Source organism: Triplophysa rosa, linkage group LG2 (genome assembly GCF_024868665.1).
Source record: "Triplophysa rosa linkage group LG2, Trosa_1v2, whole genome shotgun sequence".
Classification (NCBI taxonomy): domain Eukaryota; kingdom Metazoa; phylum Chordata; class Actinopteri; order Cypriniformes; family Nemacheilidae; genus Triplophysa; species Triplophysa rosa.
In genome coordinates, this window is record NC_079891.1 from 12,745,080 (window position 1) to 12,761,733 (window position 16,654).

A 16,654-nucleotide genomic window follows, 5' to 3' on the forward strand; every position below is an offset into this window, starting at 1 on the left:
TTATTAGACATAAAATATATTTTTATTTGACAAAGAATTGTGCAGCATTAGAGAAATAATTAAAAGGCAGTTGTTCATTTTAAATTTTCCTCAACTCATTCTTTAATAAATCATGATTAAATTTGTGAGATCAGAATTGTGAATCGCATCGCGAGCTGAGTGAATCGTTACATCCCTACTTATTGCATATGCATTTGTAGGAGTTTCCTCTTCGGACGCAAACTTTATGGGAGGAGAGTATTTAAATGAATCACACAAGGCGATTTACTAAGGTTTGCGCATGTCAGTACTGGTATTTCTGGCTTTTTTTAATGCCCCAAAAAAGCACGTCTTAAACCCTGCTCTACACTGCGTTCCAAATTATTAAGCAAATGATATCTTTCTCTGGTTTTCCTAATTTGTCGATGCAAATGACAGTCAGTATAATTTTCAAGTAATCAACAGTTAGGGTACATTTGGAATTTTATTGAACAAACCTCCCACTGACAACAGTATTTATTTAAAAAATGAAAAACTCAAAATGCACTGTTCCAAATTATTATGCACAACAGAGTTTGAAAACATTTCATAGGTTGTAAAAAACTGAAAATGGTCATTTGTTGAATTTGCAGCATTAGGAGGTCATATTTACTGAAATCAAAAGCTATTTCAATCAAAAACATCCTAACAGGGCAAGTTACATGTTAACATAGGACCCCTTCTTTGATATCACCTTCACAATTCTTGCATCCATTGAACTTGTGAGTTTTTGGATAGTTTCTGATTGAATTTCTTTGCAGGATGTCAGAATAGCCTCCCAGAGCTGCTGTTTTGATGCTAACTGCCTCCCACCATCATAGATCTTTCGCTTGAGGATGCTCCAAAGGTTCTCAATAGGGTTGAGGTCAGGGGAGGATGGTGGCCACACCATGAGTTTCTCTCCTTTTATGCCCATAGCAGCCAATGACACAGAGGTATTCTTTGCAGCATGAGATGGTGCATTGTCATGCATGAAGATGATTTTGCTACGGAAGGCATGGTTCTTCTTTTTGTACCATGGAAGAAAGTGCTCAGTCAGAAACTCTACATACCTTGCAGAGTTCATTTTCACACCTTCAGGGACCCTAAAGGGGCCCACCAGCTGTCTCCCCATGATTCCAGCCCAAAACATGACTCCGCCACCTCCTTGCTGACGTCGCAGCCTTGTTGGGACATGGTGGCCATCCACCAACCATCCACTACTCCATCCATCTGGACCATCCAGGGTTGCACGGCACTCATCAGTAAACAAGACTGTTTGAAAATTAGTCTTCATGTATGTGTGGGCCCACTGCAACCGTTTCTGCTTGTGAGCATTGGTTAGGGGTGGCCGAATAGTAGGTTTATGCACAACTGCAAGCATCTGGAGGATCCTACACCTTGAGGTTTTCGGGACTCCCGAGGCACCAGCAGCTTCAAATACCTGTTTGCTGCTTTGCAATGGCATTTTTGCAGCTGCTCTCTTAATCCGATGAATTTGTCTGGAAGAAACCTTCCTCATTCTGCCTTTATCTGCACGAACCCTTCTGTGCTCTGAATCAGCCACAAATCTCTTCACAGTACGATGATCTCGCTTAAGTTTTCGTGAAATATCTAATGTTTTCATACCTTGTCCAAGACATTGCACTATTTGACGCTTTTCGGCAGCAGACAGATCCTTTTTCTTTCCCATATTGCTTGAAACCTGTGGCCTGCTTAATAATGTGGAACGTCCTTCTTAAGTAGTTTTCCTTTAATTGGGCTCACCTGGCAAACTACTTATCACAGGTGTCTGAGATTGATTTCAGTGATCCAAAGAGCACTGAGACACAATACCATCCATAAGTTTAATTGAACAATATAAAATTAAATGTTTACGACACTTAAATCCAATTTGCATAATAATTTGGAACGCAGTGTAGTGATGCGCGGATGAGCTCTAACGTCACCCAAATTTGCTTTTAAAAATAAATCACCCATCTCTCCATCTGAGCTGCTCAGATGGAGAGATGGGAATCTGTGGCGTGTGTCAATTTGCATTATTAGTAGATTAATGAGCAAAACCTCTTCAAGAAGCTTATTTTGCTTTTGACCATACAACTTCCACATTGTTTTTGGTTGCTTTTTGGACCCTTTATAGTGTGCGTTATAGACACACCTCAACACTCCCGTTTTCCCATCATTTGTCCCAGTAAACTCTTGAGAACGCGGGGTGTGCACGGACAGACTCTCCCCGGGGCTCTTCCACCTGGAGACCGAGCGATCGCAATGGGACGCTTAGGTGTCCCAGATTGTGTAACCCAAATGTTGACAGGTTTGGTTAAAAACAGATAAACAGCCATGTTGCGCTTTATTTAACCAAAGAGGATTCATTCATTCAGTGCAGGGGAGAGTGACAGCGTGATGTCATTCACACAGTTTGACAAGAGACTGTACAATGCTTGGCAAAAATTAGGTTTTAAACACGTTTACATTTTAGATAGTGTTGATATTTTCATCATTGATAATTTATCTTATCTGCCAGCGACCCACCCACAATTAATCACAATGTACATTTTTATCAATTGGCCCTCCCGACATGTGTATTATAAGCACCTACCCTGCTCTAATTTGTGCAACGTTTAGTAGATTGTGTTGGTCATTATGGGAATGAGATATTGCGCCTGTGTTTTTTATGTGCCCCTTGTTAGTAAATCACCCACATAAATTTCCTCTCCCATCTGCGCTTTTTTTTATTTGCGCTATCGTGATATTTGGCCCTGTTTAGTAAATCTGGCCCTTAATCATTACACGGTCTTAAGGGTCATATTGCAATATTTAATTTTGAATATCTCATTGTACCTCCTTTTTGCATGCCACACTGTGCCTTATTTGCAGTACCCTCTGTATGCTGTAGCTTTACTCATTAGCCTTGAGATTCTTTATTAAGGTTCTGTGCATCAAACTGGCTCCTAACACACTTAGCAGTTCCGGTGTGTAAGCAAGCGCTTAGAAGCCACATTTGTCAACACGTTGCTGTATAACCTCTGGACTCTGAATGCTTCGTTGCTCTAATTTTGGACACCTGGCAAGCATGTGTGCTCCACTTGGCCTGAACTTTGGAGGGTGAGACAGGGCAAAGCCCTTTAGCCCCCAGATTCACCTCATGAGCAGCTTTTTTTTGTTTATTGACTTTAAAAGAATGAGTGTCAGTGTTGGCACGGTCACACTCTTTCACTCTTGTGTCACTTTCAACTTGTGCCATTTTTATTACGTTTGTTAAAAAACTGTAGTATTTAGTTACCCCCGAAAGTACTGGTACCGGCATCGGGCACAAACACACTTCAATCAAAATATTTGGTTTATATATTTTTTTAGATTTTAGATTTGTTGTTATGAATAAACACAAAAGTATTTGAACACTGTTTTGAACAATGATTATTTTGTTTTAGTGGACCATATCCATATTAACTTCAATGAGTACACCTGTGGTTAATCTTTTAGGACACCTCTGTAAGCTTGAGATTGAATACCACTATTGCACTATATTACTTTCTTGTATGTGCAGGTTTAAGTTATGAAACTAAACTTTAGAATGACCCTGGTTCTAGTGTTTCTACCCAGTGGAAACTGTTCACACATTACAAGGACAGAACCCAGAGTACAGAACGAAATAGTCAAAGGCCATTGTGAAGGTTCAAGAATAGCCAGATAGCTACAGAGTGACCAAGCTTCTGTCAGATTTCCAAGGAGTTTCAGGATATGCTGTCAGATAAGCGAGGAAGGAAACCATCATTTTACTTTAGGCCTATTTTCAATTCTTTTGTGATCGTTCTTGGACTGCGTGACTACGTGCAGTCTGCTGGGAGTAAAAAGTAACAAAAATAGCTGTAAAATAAAAAATAAATAACTAAATATTAATACATAGAAATAACGTTTTCATGACATTTAGCAAAATTACCGGTTCTTTTCGGAAACTGTAAACCCCTGTTCTACCTGTGTTACAGTGTCTGTAGGGGTCACTGTACCTCCATGACCACAACCAACACAAACTATGCTAAAGATGTTGACAAATTTACTCCATTCAATCTCAGAGTTATATAGATTTCATTATACAGTATATGCTTGTAAATATTTATTAATACTTCAACCATATCCACATAAGCACATCCAAAAAACGTACTGTACTGTAGGATAGCCCAGCTGTATAAATACATTGTCCATCAGTATTCATGGCAAGTGTAATATTTGTTAAAGAGTACATAAAATGAGATCATGAAAATTACATTTCATGCAGTGTGTAATGTTGTTGCCGTGTTTGAAAATCAAGTTGCAAATCTGAAGGTGAATGAATAACAAAGTTATTGGTTGGGAAAAAAGGGAGTCGACTCTGAATCACACAAACAAGTCGTCCCTAGTCCGATTCGTGAACCACTGCGGATTTACGTCACTACATATAGTCCCCGCCACGTTTTGATAGGACTGCACGCAAAAACTTCACTCTTCTCCCCCAAACACTGTAGCTTGTGAGCCTCATTCGCGGTAGACCAATCACAGCCGACTAGACCATCTGACCAATCACATCAGACTAGGCTAGCGGGAAGGAGGGGATTAGACAGATAGATCGCGGAACGAATGATTTGAGAGTCAGTCAAGAAGTAAGGTAGGAATAACTGCCTATTATTCCAATATAATAGTGTTTCCCTTTCTGTCGGTCTCTCGACGTTGTGTCGAACCGACAGAATGGGGTTTGTCTTGAGAACCTATCATCTTCTGAGTATTTAGAAAAGGCCAATGAAAATTGGCGAATGAAATTTGCATGCCGGGCTCCTCCCCGGATGTCCGGGTATAAGAGGGAAGCCGGCGTGCTCATTCATTCACCTTTTGTTCTTCAGAGCCTACGCATCTGGTGAGCTTCTCTACGATCTGGGTGATCATTCTTTCTGCTGGAATCTACGACGTGGACAGCGGACGGTCCCTTCCTGCAGTGACTCTCCCCTGGGCGTCTCGGCAGTTCCGGAGGTGTTCGAGCAAATTTCCTTTTCTAAAAGAGCAAATTTCTCCAGCGTGGCTTGTCCCGCTGTTCTCATGGGTGCAACACACTCATCGAGGAGGGGGACGGACACAATGCCTGCTTCCAGTACGCTGGGGCAGACGTTGTGGATACGTCCTGCCCGCACTGCGGGCGGTGACGATTCAGACGTTGCGTCACAGGTGGCTGTGTTCCCACGGGACTCAGCCACCACCTCGTTTGCTCCCCGTTCCGTGGCGGCAGGACTACGGCCCTGCCGTCCGCTATGGCAAGCAGCGAGGGTGAGATGAGGATTACTGTGAGCGATAATCCGCCAGCCACGGCTCACGGACCGTTCACACCTCGTTTCGCTCGTCTGACCGTTCCCCAAAAAAGACGGTCCGCCGTCTTATTCCTCAATCACGTATTCGGACACGATGCGTGATGATGAGAGGTCTCTTGCAGCATCGGGGGGTGACGTACTGCCATCCGACTCCGACGATTCTTCGGGCTCCCTCCCTCGGGGGGTCGAGCCCAGGAAAAAGCGGATGTCGAGATGTCGGCCATGCTTTCCCGGGCCGCCGTGAGTGTTGGGTTGCAGTGCCCGCACTGCCTCTCCCGGCGTTCGCGGCTGGCTACATGGCGCCTCGGGTTTGAGCGCGGCTCCAAGCCGCGCCCGCCCCCAGTGCCGTGTTTACCGGAAGTGCATGAGGAACTTTGCAAGACCTGGAACGCCCCTTCCGGCACGTTTCACGTCAAACAAAGTTCTGTCACCCTCTCTTCCCTCGAGGTTGAGACAGCTGGAGGATGCGTCGGTGTCCCCCAGGTGGAGTTTGCCGCCGCGGTGCACTCGTGCCCGTAGGTGGCGGCCACTTGGGGGGGCTCGACCTAGACTCCCGTCCAAAGCATGTGGTGTCTCGGCATCTCTGGTGTCGAGAGCTTACATTGCGGCGGACCAGGCTGCCTCCTCTCTCCACGCTATGGCTCCTGCCAGGCCAGGGCGTTGAGAGAGCTCCACGAGGGTAAGACCGACCCAGCGCTTATGCAGGAACTCCGCGCCGTCACCGACCTCGCTCTACGGGCGACCAAGGTGACCACGGGGGCCCTGGGTCGGACGATGTCCACACTTGTGGTCCATGAGGAACTCCTCTGGCCGATACTTGCGCAGATGAGTAACGCTGAGAAGGTCCGCTTTCTCGACGTACCCGTCTCGCAAGGGGGGGCTGGTTGGTGTTACTGTGGAGGGTTCTCGACAGTAAAAAGCAGTCCTCCGTGCCGCAACTCGGCCGCCTCGGCCGTCGAGTCCCGTGCACTGTCTGCTTCCCAGCAGCCCTGGTCCTCTTCAACGCCCTCCAGTGACCTGGAGGAGACAGCGAAGAGGAGACCATCGCCCCATCAGCAGCCGCGGGCAGCGGCTGTCATGGGATCACCTCAGGGGGATCGAGGCTACCATTGGGCCCGACCCCAGCCACAGCGCTGGTAGGTCGGATAGGGACGGTTCCTGCCCCGTCCCTCCATCTGCTGGCCCCCTCTGGGGGGCTGGCGCCCACTTACTCTCAAAAAGGAGAGTTTCCTCTCTCTCTGGGTTACCTCAGCCGCTCTCACCCTCTGCACGACGGTGAACGGCAAACTCGACGTTGCGTCATGGCAAAGCGCAATGTCGAGTATAAACACCAGCCCTCAGCACTCTCAGTCAGACAGTGCGTTGAGCTGCGCAGTCGCCAGGCAGGAAATATGGCAGAGCCGATCTCCTCCCCGGGGGGCCTCCCCTGGCAAGGAATCCGTACTGCTAGCCATCGAACCACCCTCCGCGGGGGCGATGAAGCAGATCAACCTCTAGTCCCCTGTCACAGTTCTGGGAGCCCCCAGACTGTCAGGCGGGCTGAGGAAGACGATCCGTCTCGGCTACGCGATTCAGTCGCTACACGTCCGCCCAAGTTCCGGGACGTCCTTTTACCTCAGTCAGAGGCAGGGATGCCCCCGTACTTCGGGCGGAGGTCGCCTCCCTTCTGGTGAAGGGAGCGATCGAGCCCGTCCCACCGGCCGAGATGTTCAGCGGGTTCTACAGCCCGTACTTCATTGTCCCCAAGAAAGGCGGAGGGTTGCGCCCTATCTTGGATCTGCGTGTTCTGAACAGGCACCTACACAAGCTGCCTTTCAGGATGGTCACGCAGAAGCGCATCCTGGCGTCCGTCAGGCGTCAGGACTGGTTCATGGCAATCGACCTGAAGGACGCGTACTTTCATGTCTCGATCCTCCCTCGACATCGGCCGTTCCGACGGTTCGCGTTCGAGGGACGGGCATATCAGTACAGGGTCCTCCCCTTCGGTCTGTCCCTGTCTCCACGAGTCTTTACGAAGGTCGTGGAAGCCGCCCTCCTTCCCCGTTGGGAAGGAGGTGTGCGGGTACTAACTATCTCGACGACTGGCTCAAGTTTGGGCACACTCTCGAGATCTGTGGTGTACACACAGGGACCTGGTGCTCCGGCACCTAGATCGGTGGGGCCACAGGTCAACTGAGATAAGAGCAAGCTCTCCCCGGTGCAGAGCATCCTCTTTCTCGGTATGGAACTCGACTCTGTCCTCACGAGTGGCCCCGCTCACCCCCAGGGGGGGGCGCGAGGACTAGCGCGCCCGGTCAGTGTTGAACTGCCTGAGATCAGACAGTCAGCGGTCCCCCTGTAACAGGAGGCTCCTGGGATTCATGGCATCCTCGGCGGGGGTGGCCCCCCCTCGGGTCGATGCATATACGACCGCTCCAACACTGGCGGCAGAGTCAAGTTCCTTGGAGAGCGTGGCACACCGGCAGCAGGCGTTGGTCACACGCTTTTCTGCCGACACACCCTAAGGGGTGCCGTGTGCAACGGGCAAGCAGTGTCGGGGCGGTGGACGGGCCCCCGCCTGCGTTGGCATTCAACTGCCTAGAGTTGTGGGTTGTGCTACTTGCATTGAGGGACTTCCTCTCGTGCAGGGAAGCACGTGCTGGTCCGGTTGGACAGCACAGCTGCTGTGGCGTATTCTTCACTCACAGCAGCTAACATGACTCGCCCGACGCCTCCTCCTCTGGAGTCAGCAGGTGATCAGCTCCCTGCGAGCCACACACATCCCAGGCGTCCTGAACCAGACAGCCGATGTGCTCTCTCGTCAGTTGACACCTTGCGGAGAGTGGCGACTCCCTCCCCGCGCAGCCGGCTCATTTGGGGGCAGTTTGGCCAGGCACAGGTGGTCCTGTTGCCTCCCCGAACTCCTCCCATTGTCCGCTTGGGTACTCCCTGTCCGAGTACCCTCGGCACGGATGCCCTTGCGCACAGCTGGCCGCGGGACAAGCGGAAGTACGCTTCCCCCCAGTGAGCCTCATTGCACAGGGCCTGTGCAAGGCCAGGGAAGAGGAGCATCAAGTGGTACTAGTTACGCCCCTTCGGCCTAACCAGGACTTGGTTCTCGGAGCTGAGGCTCTGACAACAACTCCCCCCTGGCCGCTCCCCCTGGCGGACAGCTTCCCCAGGGGAAGGGGCACGTTACGGCATCCCAGGCAAAACCTGGTCTCCATGTCTGGACGGGACGAGGAGATCCTGAGTGACCCACCCCCGGTCCGGTTGGGACGTCACTCAGGCTAGGGCTTCGGCCACTGGGCGGCTATACGCCCATAGGTGGCGCCTCTTCTCGTCCTGGTGCTCTTCTCGGCGAGAAGACCCGCGGAGTTGCTCGGTCGGGTACGAGCTGTCCCGTCCTCAAGAGAGACGGGGGAGTAACCTCTCCCCCTCCACACTGGGAATGTATGTAGCCGCTACGGCCGCTCATCATGACCCAAGTGCTGGGTAGCCTCTGGGACAGCACGACCTGGTCATTAGGTTCCTAAGGGGTGCGAGAGGGTGACCACCTTATCCGTGCTCCCACCCCCTCCGTGGGCTGTTCCGTCTGATGTATCCTCATGAATGGTTCCCACCTTGGCAACCCATGACCTCCCCAGGTGGACTCCCACCTTGCGGTTAACTCCTGTCCGCACTTTCTTCCCATGAGTTCTCCCCTGATGGTGAGTCCATGTGGTGTCTCCACTAATTCCTCCCTACGGTAGGTAGTGGCCTCTGCAGCGTTTTTCCCCCAGGGGGAATAATGCTTACCCAGTGGCCCGTACGGTGCCGGGCGGCTTCTCGCCATTTAGAGAATTAGGCCTCCGCCCGTGACGGCCGGCGTTAGGGGGCTTCCCAACTTTTGTGGAAAGCTCTGGGTCCCCCTTCCTCTCCACTGGAAGGTCATAATTTCGCGTTAGCGTGTTCGTCTGACTCTCCCAGGCCAGTCAACGTCGCTCCGCAGAGATTGTGACACGGCTCAGTGCTGTGGTGTTTTCCATAGGAACCCCATTCTGTCAGTTCGACACAACGTCAAGAGACCGACAGAAAGGGAACGTCTTGGTTACGGATGTAACCTCGGTTCCCTGATGGAGGGAACGAGACGTTGTGTCCCTCATGCCACAACACTGGCCGCCCACCCCAGCGGTCGGGGGAGTATGCTTTAGGCTCCTCAGACCAAAGGTGAATGAATGAGAACCCCGGCTTCCCTCTTATACCCGGACATCCGGGGAGGAGCTCGGCATGCAAATTTCATTCGCCATTTTTCATTGGCCTTTTCTAAATACTCAGAAGATGATAGGTTCTCAAGACAAACCCCATTCTGTCGGTTCGACACAACATCTCGTTCCCTCCATCAGGGAACCGAGGTTACATCCGTAACCAAGACGTTTTACACCTTCTATGTAGATAAACTTATTGGACACTCCATAAACCAAAGTAGGACCTTAAAAATCCCTAGTTATGTACTCTTTAAATTGTAGTCATACACTATAGCAGGGAACATTTTCTAGAGGGAATAATAACCTGATTCTGAAAAAAAATCTGATTCCAGGTACTGAGTACAGACAGATAAACTAATAAAACAGTTGAAATGTGACGGACGTGCCTGCTACAATTTAGGGCTGTAGTCAAGTCCGCCGTTGTCAAGCCAAGACAAGTCCAAGACCAAGACTAGTTGAGACCGAGTCCAAAGAGGTTCGAGTCCAAGTCAAGTCCAAGTCCAGAGAGGTTCGAGTCCAAGTCAAGACCGAGTCAAATTGAGACAGTCAAGACAAAGACAGAAAAAAAATCATGACTACAAGACCATATACTTAACTATTGAGAATTTCTGTGATGCAAGAGACAGCATATCATCTTTTTTAAGATAATCATTTTCTTAAACTTCACAACTTTTTTTTCGTGCTCTTCCAAACTTTTTTTTCGCTCTTCAAAACTTTTTTCCTAATGTAAGATGACCCCGTTTTAACTTCATTAACAAAATGTGGCCGTTGAACGTTAATTAATTAGGAATAGATGCGTGTCCGGTGCGCTACTGTTTCACACTGGACGAATGATTACGCATGGTGCAGCTGAAACGCGACTGCCTGTGTACCATCTGTTTTCCCCTCACGTGATGCATACAATATAAGCATGTAACATGTATTTGTATCTGTTTTGTTCTCCCATTTGTTTATAAACATAAGCATATAACAATGCTGTGAATACACACATATGGCGCGTGCGCTGTGGCCGAGTTGTTGCAACTGCATCACGTCACTTTGCCACCGGTGGTCCGCCACCGGCCCGCTGACCATAGGCTATGTTGGCCGGGGATGGGCAAACGGGACAGCGAGAGGCTCGCCACCGTCGCGCTTGTTTAGATTAATATACAACTAAAACCAACTCCAGCTGTTCAGATGCAGAACCCTCTAAAAAACACCTCCCTCACACAGTAGGCTACATTAATCAAATAATATTGCTTTTAAACCTGCTGAATACCACACTCTGCCCGGTCTGAAATGTCTGGTATTGCTAAAAGTAAATGTAGGACCCTGATAAAGTCCTCTGAACTTCATAGAACCTTATCACGTCTTGAGTCGCCTAATTGTTTTATACAAGGTGGTCAGGCATTGGATTTCATGCGTACTGATAGTGACACCTGCTGGCCGAAGTTGGTACCGCATGCTAATGTTAGCTAGCCATCTTTTTTTTCTCACTTGTGTTGCTCTTGGAGGAAAAAAGTTTTGAAGAGCAAAAAAAAGGTTTGAAGAGCAAAAAAAAGGTTTGAAGTGCGAAAAAAAAGTTTTGAAGAGGAAAAAAAGTTTCAAGGAAAGAGGAAAAAATCTGACAGAGAGAGACAGAGAGAAAAAGTCTTCGGACTTAGGCTCAGAAAGGGTCTAGGACACTTACAATAAACACTGTTTTTATTTTTCTCCCCGCAATTTTTTTTTTCACCTTGCGGTTCAGGGCCACCGTAACAAATAACCAGCAAACACTTGAATATGTTCCCATTCTTGAACTTATGACTTAGTGTCCCCCAAAGTAACCAACCCCCCCCCACACACTTTTATAAGGAACTTTTTAACACATTTGTGTGTGTGTGTGTGTGTGTGTGTGTGTGTGTGTGTGTGTGTGTGCGTGCGTGCGTGCGTGCGTGCGCGCACGCGTGCCTGCCCGTGCTCGTGCGTGTTCGATAGAGGAGCTGACAGAAAGAGCAGAGGACCCACGGCTCGTTTAAAAGCACGTTTCGGTGCCCATACTTAAATAACATGTTCATATCACAATGACAATAAAAATACGATCAATCTTATCTTTAAGCCCTACTTTCTAAACTTATAAAAATACTCAAATGCAATTCTAACTCTGAAAAAAGGCATTAACTTACCTCTCTTTGTGATGCCTTTGCTGGTGTCTTACGAAATTAGATGTTGTCCCACAGGTTTCGGAGAAAGTTTTGTTGCAAAAAGTTTCCTTTTAAGTGCGCTGTCGATAAATTCTTTATGGTTTGTAAAACCAAATTTTATTATGCCTCTGCTCGCTGACATCCTGCCTGATGAATGATTGATGCTGTTCAGTTCGCGCCGTGGGTGAATCGTTCATTTGAACCGGTTCTTTATTTTAAGTGAACCGGTCGAACCAGTTCACTTGAATTGTTCGTGTTTAGCGTCTCCCGTAAACACTTAATATTACCCACAGATTAATTCAGTTCTTTACTTTCTGGCGTGCATGACAGTCCCGAGGACTTGAACCAATATACCGGAGTTATTTAGTTACACCAGCAGCACACACTGAACTGAACTGCTGTGTGAAGAGAGAACTTATGAACACACGCGGCTCTCGGTCTTGAGTCGAGAGCCGGCAACAGTTTTCGGATCATTCGTTTTCGGATCACAAGAAGCACGCTCTATCAATGTTTTGTTTTGAAGGAGAAAAGAAAACCTATATCGCTGGACTCGGTCGAGACCGACTAGAACATTTGGCGAGACCAATGACCAAGTCCGAGGCAAGTCCGAGTGCAAATACCAACGAGTCCAAGACAAGTCCGAGATCATAAAACTCGGACTCGAGTCCTACAGCACTACTACAATTGAGCAACAGATTGTTTTGAGCAAATAGCTAGAAATCCAGTTTCTTGGACAATGTTTAACTGTTCATGTCATTAGAGTACTGACTTGTTAACATTTTTCCACAGGATTTAGAGAGATAAATATAGATTAATTTAAATCTCATTGATTATTTCTATATGCTGTTATCTTTTGAGTCAAAAGCAGCATGTGTACATATTGTTTCTTGCTTGTCGAGTCTGTGAGATGCAGTTTTTAGCAGTTATGGATAAAAAACAAAGTTCTTCACAATGAATGTCTTAAAGGGATACTTCAGGCTTGAATCAAAATTTCCCCATGTTTTACTTACCCTCAAGGCATCCTAAGTGAATGTGACTTTCTTCTTGAAGAATAATGCAGTCAAAGTCGTAATACCACGTATACTTTTACTTCCAAGCGGTAGAATGTGAGCGAATGGGGGGAATTTTTTTGAAGTTCCAAAAAGCGCATCCATCGATCAAAGAATGGCTCGACATGGCTCTGTGGTCTTAACGAAGGTCTTCTGAATCGAATCGATGCGTTTGTTTAAGAGAAATATCCATATTGACAACGTCATTAACGATAATGTCTAACATCTGCTGCAGGCGAACGAGAGGCTTGTTTTTCCAATAAATGATGGTGACGAGAGCTCCCGCCCAGATGAGGTGGTGTTTCTATTGCCTGAAAAAGAAAAAATGCTGTGTTTGTCACAGGAACTTACGACAACATGCCTGCGTCATTTGCCGGAAAACAAGGCTCTCGTTCGTCTGCAGCGGATGTTAGACATTATCGTTACTTTGATTCAAGCCTGAAGTATCCCTTTAATGTAAGAATTTTGAGCAGCCATTATCTTATAAATAGGATAAATAGAGTGACCAAGCATCTGACATATTTTCAAGTTTTAGGATGCTGTCAGATAAGGAAAGAAGCAAACCATTAACAACCATTTAACTAAACTTTAAGTCTATTTCAGATTCTTATTTGGAGATTGTAGGCATCATTTTATGATAATGAAATAATTTAGAGTGCTGAATTTACTGAATGATGGATGCTGACCTATTTTTTAGACATCAGTGCAGTTGTATCTACTGTTTTTTGACTGTTGTTCCAATGCTCACTTTTGTTTTGGCTGGGTGGCAATGTCCGCTTTGATCCAACCCTGTCAGCATGATAGCCAGCACTGAGACCAACCCTTCTCTTTGCTGTAGTCTGGCAGGAGACAGATGATTGCATGTGTTGTTTCGAAAATAAGAGCAGTATCAGGTAGCTAGGAGATTTGTGTTGGGGACAACAAGATTATTATGCACTTGTTCAATAGTATTTTTAGCAACATTAGTTAATGTCTTAGCAAGCATAAACAAACAACGAACAATATATTTTTATTGTATTTTTCTGTTATATTTTTGTTAATGTGTGTTGATTCCAATACAGTTGTTCATTGAATTGTTAACCAATGTTTTATCATTTAAAACCTAACATAAGGTCCTTAAAATAAATGTCACATTTGTGATGACTAAGGGTGCTGTAGCAAAGTTCAATGTAGGGAAGGAAGGAGGCGGGAACCGGCATCATTTAAACAATAAACTTGAATCAAAAATAAACAAACAATAACACGGAAGTAAAAGGCCGGCAGCCACCTCACGGTCGACTGCCGGCCACACAAACATAAATAAAACTTAACATTTCCGGGCCCGGTCCTCTCTCCTCGGCAGTCCCGTCGCTCGTCCTCTTATGCTCCCTAGCTCCCCGTGAGGCATGCGGGACCGGTGCGCGTACAGCTGATACTCATTATCACTCACGCCACCGGCCCCGCCTTCCTGCCCCACGGCTCTCGTCCCGCCTTCCTCGCTACAGGTGCGTTTACACTTGGCATTAACATGCGATCTCGGTGATCCGAACAAGCAGATCGGATCTTCAGACAATCAGGACATAGCGCGTTTGAACTTGTCAACAAGTGGCTTCCACATCTGGATAACTGATCGGATCTCTATAGTTTCCCGCCCATTATTTTAATAAGCCTGCAATTTAAAAATAGCCCCGGTGCAGGGAGATTTCACACAACACGTATCACGGGAAGGATGAGCATGTTACAGATTTGATACGCAGCCATGTTGAAGTCGAGGCAGCGGTGGGAAGTAAACCATGGTTAAAACGATTAATGATCTTATATGTGAAAGTATAAGCAGAGGAGGTTTGTAAAATGACACAAGCTTTTGTACTTGAGCTGTGGCGGGTTTCACTAGCGCGCGCACACACACAGACGCTAACGGTGTTTTTAAACACATCATTTGTTTATTCATGTCACTGACACATAAAATAATCACATAAGTAGGCCGAAGTTCCTATGATCAAAAGCAACCACTTACATCGTTCTCGTCTATTTGGGTTGGTTCAGCTGAAAGTGACAGCGCGTCGTTTCTTTGGTCTGCGCCCTAAATAGCGTGTTTACTGACATCAGCTATTAGGAACACTATACAATCTTGTTTCTGTGTGTAAGTGATATACGGTGTATTCAGAGCTCCGTTTCAAGCTGCCCGTCTGCCGCTTAATCTGTTTTCCGGGGACGGTACTTTCGAGTCAGATCCGTGGGCGTGGCTTGTTGGTTTTGACTAAATCTTTGGTGTTTCAAGTCTTACGAAACCTTTACCCTAACCCTAACCTTACTCTTACCATCTAAACTACCTATGATTGTTAAAATTGATGAAATAACACGTTTGGGTGATCACGTCAGACTCGAAACACCAAGGATTTAGTGAGAGCCGTACGAGACACAAGCGGCAGTAGCCCTCGGGGTATACAAGCTGGTATAGTGTTGCCATTCGTGTCTGTGACATGAAAATAAACAAATGATGCGTTTTAAGATAGCGCTGTGTGTGTGAGTCAACACCATTCATGGCAGTCACAAATACAGCGATGATACAGCTGAAGTGGTCAAGTAAAACATCTCGTGTGATTTGACATAAATCCTCTGTAGGTTAAAGTATCCATGATAATTTTGTGGGAAAATGAACGACTGTGCAACGTTCGGGAGCAAGAGTAAACTTTCCGCTGCATTTGTCAGCTTCTCCGCAGTCTGACAGGTTTCGGACAGACGAGAGAATAATGATAGCGGGCGGGGTTTTCTGTGAAATTGTACCGGTAAATGTAGATAAACTGTCTGGATTGCGTTTACATTACACTGAGATCCGATCACAATGCGTCCTCTACTACCTCTGGATCAGGGCACGCTGATCGGATGACATTCCGGTCAGAAGCGCGTTTACACTTTTCAATGTGTATGTGGACAACATCCAGATACAGGTCGCATGTTAATGCCAAGTGTAAACGCACCCTAAAATGACTAATTTCCTTACATTTGTGACTTTTACAAATTATAACGTCACTTAGATGACATAATAATGCAATTTAATCCTTAACGACACTGTGATTACTTAATATTGTAATACATGTAGCTTTGCTTTCTTAAAGGGGACATCGGATGCCCATTTTCCACTGTTTTTTTTTTTTTTTTTTTTTTTGCATGAAAAAATGTCGTGGCCTAGTGGTTAGAGAGTCGGACTCATGACCAGAAGGTTGCCGGTTCGATTGTCAGGGCCGGCGGGTAACGACTGAGGTGCCCTTGAGCAAGGCACCTTACCCCTACTTGGGTCACCATATCTGACTAATAGGTCACTTTCACTTCACTTTTTTTTTTTGCATATATGAAGAAATGTCTGTGACATGTGTCTGTAACTTTCCTCAATTGTTGTGTTAAACAACACTCCTTTACCTTGTCAAAAACAGCTCTGTGTCCCAATGTCTGAGGGTCCGCAAGAATCTGAGACCTAAAAGTGTTGAAATAATCTTGCAACTTTTACTGTTTCAAAAGTCTTGTCTAATTTCCTTATTTCAAGCTGCATATTGCAAAATCCTTTATTTAGACGCTGTTTTGATTTCTGTACGAAAAGCTGCCCACTCATATAATTTGCTCAGCGTTTTTTCATTGAGGATCAAGCAAGTCTGTGAGTCACACATCAGGTGTGTGGCCTTCCCACACTGACCCACTAACCGGATCTCTAGTACCACCTTTTCTGGGGTGCAGGCCCGGATTAAGAACTCAGAGGCCCCTGGGCACAAGTGTCTTATGGACCCCCCCCATACACACACATGCGCACAATAAAGTTTTAAATTAGCCTAGGGTACTATGTGTATGAAACACCTCTATGTTTCAGGATTACAGGATTACATTGACAAGTTACAAACTATGATCACAACCTG